This window comes from Dermacentor albipictus, chromosome 3 (assembly GCF_038994185.2).
Source record: "Dermacentor albipictus isolate Rhodes 1998 colony chromosome 3, USDA_Dalb.pri_finalv2, whole genome shotgun sequence".
NCBI classification, from domain to species: Eukaryota; Metazoa; Arthropoda; class Arachnida; order Ixodida; family Ixodidae; genus Dermacentor; species Dermacentor albipictus.
The window spans coordinates 39,678,918-39,686,687 of record NC_091823.1 but is presented as its reverse complement, the minus strand read 5'-3'; the positions used below and the strand labels follow the sequence as shown (position 1 = coordinate 39,686,687).

Sequence of the window (7,770 nt, the reverse complement as noted above, 5' to 3'; positions counted from 1 at the left end):
AATAAAATATATCCAGAGAGGGAGATTAGGATGGACTGCAATGATTGTAATGGCATCATTGGAATCAAACATATGCTGGCGGGGTGTCTGGCGATTCTTCCCAATCTCGTTGAAGAATGGACACAGTGGGAGAAAAGGATTCAAAGCCCATTGTTTCAGGACCAACTAAGGGCCGTCCAGAGGGCCCATGATGTCGCTGAAGGGCTTGGCCTGACAGTGCCAACGTGGGAGTGGCCCGCCTTGGCTTAAGAAGCCGAGCCTCCGGACCTCATTACAATAAATGTTTTCCCACACACACACCCGTTGATATTTATTTATTTATTTATTTATTTATTTATTTATTTATTTATTTATTTATTTATTTATCGTGTATATGTACACATGGACACGTTGATTTAGAGACATTATATTTATTAGAATATTCAGCTTTTTCACGCGTTCTTGCGTTGGCGTACGTATATGAGTGTTTAAGTAGTTGCAAGGCATGAGCCGGCACGGATGAATGTGCGCGTGTGCTGCCAGAAGCCATGCCGATTCAAACCAGTGACACGGGGAGCCACCTGTTTTCTACCACAGGCTGGATCTTCATTCCTAGATGTCGAGAGCCAATCTCAATAAGACCAACGGGTCAATGGCGTAACTTCACTGTCGAGGTTGGATGGCTCAAAGTGAACCTCTACAACACCATTGATATACCGTCAAGGGGGCAAACGGCAAACGGGTTAACAATAACTAGCTGTTCAGCTTGAAGCGGAAAGGCTGAACGCCGCCTTGTTGAATCATTACGTAGTTTCCGTTTCATTCTCATGGCGGAAGTTTGCGGGGGACATAGCCATCAACCGTTTCGGCGGTAAAAAAGCAAAACCACATTACTTCACAACACCTATTGCAATCGTGATTGGTAGGTGACTGAACAAAAATTAATGAGGAAATGCTCGATTTCTTGGAAGCTCCTGTCTAAATACATGGGAACGAAGAAATAGGCTTACCCGTCATACACTGCACCAATACAGATTAGGTGTAGTTAATAAGAGAGAGAGTTAAAATCTACCCCTTCTAAATAGCTAATTTCTTATTTAGGCCATCCGTTCTTCTTCTTCTTTTCTGTTTGTTCTGTACAAGAATGGTTGAAAAGAATTCAAAATAAATCTAAAGCATCAAGTTAACGATTTGGTAACTCACGAAAAAAAAAAGATGATATCGCAGTTCTGCAAACTGCACTTATTGCAACATATAAAAAGGAGAAAAATGACACCACTCCGAAATAAACCGTCAGTTTGTGAGTTGCACTTTTGCCGAAACCTCGTATACACAATAAACTAATTACCCGTAAAATGTAAACTCACGAGTCACATTTGTCCGCTTGAGATTCTCTTAACGGATCCGGCTTACAGAGCAGCGATATTTTTTTTTTCTTGGCGAAGAGCTACGGATTTGCAAACATTCGGCTTCAACTTTTTTTCTTTAGCGCAGTTATCTTCGATAATTTTTATAGAACCTGTGAGGCTCTAAAGCAATATCATGCTTCCTCTAGTCGGTTAAACTGGGCATTACTTTTTTAATTCAATAAATTTCACCTGAATCGGCCCAGCAGCTGTCTGATGAGAGCATCTGTGCGTTGTGCATGAATTTCAGTATTGAAATAGGAGTTGACCTATGGAGATAAAGCTTTCTCCTAAGCAAGTTTTGCTAACACGGCAACTGGTATTTGTTTTACACATCACAGGTGGTGATATCTGTAGTGAATGCGGGATCTACATTCGGGCCCATTGTGGCCAATATTCCGACTCCTATATGGACTACGCGAGAATGTTTTCAAGATAGGGTGCATGGCAGATGTGTGTTTCACTAATCTCAAAACTTCAAGAACTCTCGAATTGTGTCACTTGGGCATAATGTATAGTTGTAAATGTGTGGCAGCTAATTATAACCCGTCCAGATCAGTCTAGCACTATCGACGTGTTTACAACCGCACGGGAAATAATTGCCAAAAGAATAGGCATTCTGTTCATAGTCTGATAGCTAGAAAAAGTATGAAAGAAGCTAGACGGAACCGATAGAAAACGCTTTAATGCCTGTCAGAAACCTGACGAGGCACTCCGTAAAATTGTTCTTAAATAACGTTGCTCTTGAATAACGTTAGTACGACATCATGGCAGGTATAAGTAGCTGAAAAACATTTTTTTTTCTTCCTTTGTTTTTCTTTTCATGCATGGACCTCGGAAATGCGAGGAGACAGGACGCAAACACTTAAGTCGTACTTTTTTTATTTTGTTTACTCGTAAATTTTAGAGGTATTTCGAGTACTCACCTTGCTTCCGGTGCAAGGGGCGCTTTTGTTCTTCAGAGGAAGTGACGCATTATGTGGGCCGGTGTCAGTGGTGTACACGTGAGCCACTTATATGGGAAGAGGCCCGAAAAATAAGACCAGCCGCCCGAGACAGGGAGCAACAACATAAAAGCCGTAAATTTTCGAGCTGCAAAAGGGATGAGGGGACACGGCGTCTCCCGCGACCGAGTAAACGAACCCTTAACGACGCTTTCGCAGGAAGCACGCTTCCGCCCGGGCTTCCATGTCGGTATTGTTTTATGGCGAGGTTACACCCTCATCGTGCAGCCTCTTCTCCGGTGCTTTCACTCGCCCCTACGCGGTTGCTCACGAAAACGGTGCAGTGCTAAGAGAGCTACAGAGACAACGGCGATGAAGAATTCAGGCAGCAGCTTGCAAGACCCTTTTGTTGAGGTGTCAGGCGGGCTTTTCTGCAATGCCCAATTACCCAATATATCCTGGTGAGAACACCGCTAAAAGTATAATTACACTGAGTGGCCTGAGGTTAGACTAAGCTCGTGATTACGCTGAGAGACCCACGCAGTTATGATTGCGCATTTGAGCGCCACGTTCGTTGTTCTTGCTTTCGCACGGCGAATATCATCGCCAGGAACGTGTACGGAAGCGGGAAGGATGCTTCAGCTACGAGGCCATCGACATCTTAATAATATGTTTGTAGTGAAATTTCGATGAACTGCTGCGTGTTGCTGAAATACCTGTTTTGCACTTTTGCAGTAGGACCTATTGGCCAGCTCATCGACGCTAAGAGGAAGTCGATCCCTTAAGGACCGGTTCTTTGACAGTGCTCAATAGCGTATAGGAACGTTTATTTCTCATAAATGCTCATGTTTTCTTTCCAGTCAGTGTCATGCAACATGTCGTCCATTAAGTAATTTCGTTCGACGAGTCTGTGGATTGCCTACACACATCTGATAGAACGCATTGCGCTGTGCGGTTCATTTTTTATGACTTTTTCCTATGCATAAATATAGACATACTGCTGAGATTAGCTTCTGATATTTGTGCATTCCAAGGTCAAAGTTAACTACATCTTCTGTAAAAGTTTCCTTTCGTTCTGTATTTAACTCCCTCTTCGATGGTTGTCGCACACGCCAATGGATCACCTTTACCTTACTTTCGAACAAGCATAGTAAACATACTCCACCAGCGAACAAAGGAACTCTTAAAAACAGGACAAGCAGTCACCTCTACATAAAAGAGGTTCCGGTGCTCCATTGTATGTAGAGTGTAGGGACAGACATCCAACCACTGTCTATAAACAACCTACGAACGTAGACTTATAGTCAATGCTTAACACATATACTTTCGACGATCGTCTTTATTGTCACGCACTTCCTTTTATCTGAACCTCTCGCCCTTTTGGCCAACGCAGAGTATATGGCCAGTGCGCACAGGTCCAGGCGGAGCTTGCGGCTTCTATTTTATAATGAATCTCTCGTTAGAAAATCAACATAAATTGTCGAGGTGGGGTTTAAGACATTTACATACCTGCCTTTTACTTCGTACAGACTACCAGATATATGGCGCCGGCCAATCACAAACCGCCCTCACGTGCTAGAAAGATTCCGAGAATTCGACCCGTTGTTCGGGTGGCGACGCATGTATCACTGAACGGAACAGCACGCTTGTTCGGTCAGACCACGTACATACCTCCTTCGTCCGCTTCCCATATAGCGAAACCTGCCCTGCTGTCGCGAGGCTTTGACAAGAATGGAAATTCTGCAGAAACTGGCCCTTCCTCAGCAGTGGCTTTCCTGTATAGGCTATAATGTCGCCGCTCGCTTGAACGCGGCCTAGGTGGACAGAAATAACAAAAAAGAAAATAAATTCGCGCAGAATAGAAGTGCGCGTGTTGTGATGCGCTGCGTCTCATGTTTCCAGGCACCACCCCGTGGGGTGAAATTCAACGCCTCTTTTGTTCACGCCAACCCGTGCACTCACTGCGAACCTCCTTCGCGCCACTGCCTGCTCTCATTTTTGTTTTCCTTTTGGATTTCTTGGCTGAATGGGTGTGACACGCTAAAAATTCCGGGTGACGGCACGACAGTGTGTTCTTTAACGGCTGCTTTGTTCTCAATTACCCGCTAATGAGCAAGTAACGCGGCGACGGTAACGAAAGGCATCAAGGACGTGTGCATGTGTGAGAGCTTACGTGTACGATGCTAGGTGGCCATTTGTCTTTTCCTTTCCTTTTTTTTAATTAGCCGTGTTAAACGACCTCCACTGGCTGTTGAAGGGAAGACTTCAGCGTTCCAACAGAAGCGTGATTTGTTTGTTTTTCAATATTGACTGACTACAAGGTGGATGCGGAAGAATGCAAGAGACATTCCACGTAACCATCACCAGCCTTAGTCAAATCTAGTGCAAGAAAAATGCATATTCGAAGCGCAGAAACTAGGCAGGAGGCGCTATGGCGTAAAGCTATTCCAAACTGTTTCCATTCCGTTCCCTTTGTTAACCCTCCGCGATTGGTAAACATTTTCGGGGCCACGCGCACTTTGCCTGCATGTCACGAGAGTTCACGAAAACCGCGAGAACTCTCCATCTCAAGATGAGGTGCAAGCACTTATTATCGTAGGCCGAAGAAAAAAAAAACATTTCTTTCTGATTCTACGCTTTCGTCACCATTAGGCTTCCGCCATTGGAGAATAAGTTTTCTGGCCACGCCCATTTCACCTGTCTGTCACACATTACAAAACCACGTCCATTCACCACGTCAAAGTTGTGTGTACGCACTAACTTTATATAAACATGCCAAACAAAAATGATTTTTTGATAGCTGGAGGCTGGCTCGTACCAATACGAATAGAAAATGGCTGTCCACTGAAGGCTCCTGCACTGTGTTCTCATAACTACGGGAGGGAATTGATTCTTTTGCGAATAATAAAAGTTTTGCGCAACAGCATAACATTGCCAAACTTTTTCGTAACTTATACGGCATTGCTGTGCCAGATTTCCCTCACTGAGCATTCATTATGGCGGCATGTTTGCCACCCCATTGCACGCCGCCGCAATGGTCGACGAGCCACCGCAAGCTAAACTAGGGGAAGCGGACCAATCGAAGACCGTCTCTAACTCACTCAGTTATCTATGCTCCCACTGCGCTAGCCCGGCCCCGCCGAAACCATTTCCTCTTCTGCGTGCTCCTCACCTCTCGCCAGCCAATTAGATAAGAAAAAAATCGTGAGGCATTCCCCTCTGTGAAGATGGTTGACCAGCGAAGCTGTTTAGCACACGCCACGGAGCTGACACATAATTATGAACAAAAGTACGAACTCATTGATCGGTACGAGCCTTGATCGGTGGTCATTATTTCCCTCGCAACTGAACTCACATTCTTTGATAATGTCAAATCGATGCACGTACGCCACTGGGTGGTCGGTCGGTTGGGCATCGCAAGGGATACGTCTGCAATACGGAACGCGTAAACCGCTCCGTTTTCGGTACCAACACATACACATCGAAATCATTGGCAACAACAGCGGTAGTGTCATCGCAGCTCATTCCCGCAAACTAAGTAGCCCTGAACCTTACGGGACCATGAGTCATTGCATATTTTACTTGCTTACGGAGGTATGAACCATTGCTCACGGGAGTATGAGCCATTGATGACAGTTTTCGACATGCTGTTCTGTATGTTGTATGCGTAATTAGAAAGAATTTAAGTACTATTCGCTTCATTTTGCTGAGGGCTTGTAGCCTCTGCCTTACGGGGCTATGAGCCATTTCATGTTTTGCTTGCTTACGGGAGCATGAATGCCTACGGGGGTATGAGTCATTGATGATAATAGTTTTTGTTGAAGGAGAACAAAAATGCATGGAACCGTAGCCATACACAGCTTGACTGTAAAACCTGTCACGGTAGGCACTGCTCTTCGGTTTGAAACCAAACAAAAGTGGCCTTCTCTATAAGAGAATAGCATTTGTCTGGGCTGTTGCAACAGCCTTGCAGGCGCTAGCGTCGGTGGTTACCCGTGCTAGCGTCGGCGGTTACGTATGTTGGACGTTAGGATATTGTGATAAAGTCGTAATGGGATAACTTTACGTCATAGGGCGCCGAAGATCAGAGAAAACGCAAACAAACTTTTATGTTTGTTTCCGTTCTTCTTTTGCTTGTCTGGTTGACGCGCTGTGAATTTGCACCATGGATCACTAACTAGCCAGATCCGATATGCTGTAAGACAGACGCTTCCAGAAATCTCCGGTGTACGATATGAAAACCTTGTGAGTGCGCTTCAATGCACAGCTCCTTTGACATATACAAAATGGCGTAACTCGCGCTAGAATCGCAGTAATGCTTTCAACATGCAAGCTGGTGACATCATTTCTGCACACTCCTTTCCCTTAACCGTCCAAGCATTTAAAACTAGTGTCTCAGCTCTAACAGTGCTACTAGCGGGAACGCGGCCATATTGGTTTGGGCAAAGTTAAGTGCAAGGTAGGTATGGGAAATGAATGAGAAAGCCTGCTTACCGAATTTTGCGTATCGTCTAAACTTGCGTCCTGTGAGAATCTTCCCTAATCTCATTAGTCTGTCTAATCACCTGTAGCCTTCTACTTCACATGTTGTTACACGGCCTTAAGTTAATTTAGTAGGGTGTGTTGGTAGGCCAGTTGGTAACACATAATTTGAAAGCTTAAACTGTGCTACGGACGAGACACCGAAGTAGAAGACAGGACGAACACAGACTAACAACTGATTTATTGAAGCCACACAATGCTGCCTCTTCGAACGATGCGTATCAGCAAGCGCAATCAGAACCGCGTGACCGTAGAACACTCCTTCGTCACGCCCCTATCTACACCAAATCAAGCTCTTTCTTGAATAGACACGCTGATGGTCCGCTGACGTACGTTGTAGCTGTTCCAAGTCTTACCGTGCCTTTTGGTGCGTTATCACCAAAGGGCACGTGAAGTCTTGAAAGCTTTCTTGATAGCAAGACATGGCCCAGATAGGTGCGTCGACGCACCTATCTGATGGTTCGCTGATCAGCGAACCATCAGTGTATCTTTTCAAGAAAAAGCTTGGTTTTTTGCTCTAGATAGGGGCTTGGCGAGGGAGTGTTCTACAATCACGCGGTTATGATCGGGCTTGCGCATGCGCATTGTTCAAAGAGACAGCATTGTGTGGTTCCAATAAATCAGTTGTTAGTCGGCGTTCGTCCTGTCTTACTTCGGGGTCTCTTACGTAGCGCAGTTTAAGTTACCAAATTACGTTACTTCAATCGACCAGCGGTTACCTTTAGACCAAAAACAAAAACCAAATTTGGCGCAAGCAAAGGAGTTTACAATGGTTGAGACGATCGTTCCATCGTCGTCTTTTTTTCTTGTTGATCAATGTGTACTGTTAATTTTTAGTCGTCTGTTATACAAATTCTGTCCAATTTCACTACTTCTTTATGCAAGGAGGCTGGAGGCAA

General features: G+C 44.8%; 1 protein-coding gene across 4 annotated transcripts in view; it reads right to left on the bottom strand.

The window, feature by feature from the left end:
* Lgr3 (Leucine-rich repeat-containing G protein-coupled receptor 3) overlaps nucleotides 1-7,001 on the bottom strand; it is a 199,672-nt gene extending 192,671 nt beyond the window's left edge. The window contains exon 1 of one of the 4 annotated variants that reach the window (XM_070535378.1): nucleotides 6,824-7,001. The gene's annotated coding sequence lies outside the window, so the exon portion shown is untranslated. Of the gene's footprint in view, nucleotides 1-2,311; nucleotides 2,399-6,823 lie in introns of those variants that run through there. The other 3 variants (XM_065432762.2, XM_065432761.2, XM_070535376.1) reach the window with 3 other exon arrangements.
* Nucleotides 7,002-7,770: the final 769 nt, after the last annotated feature.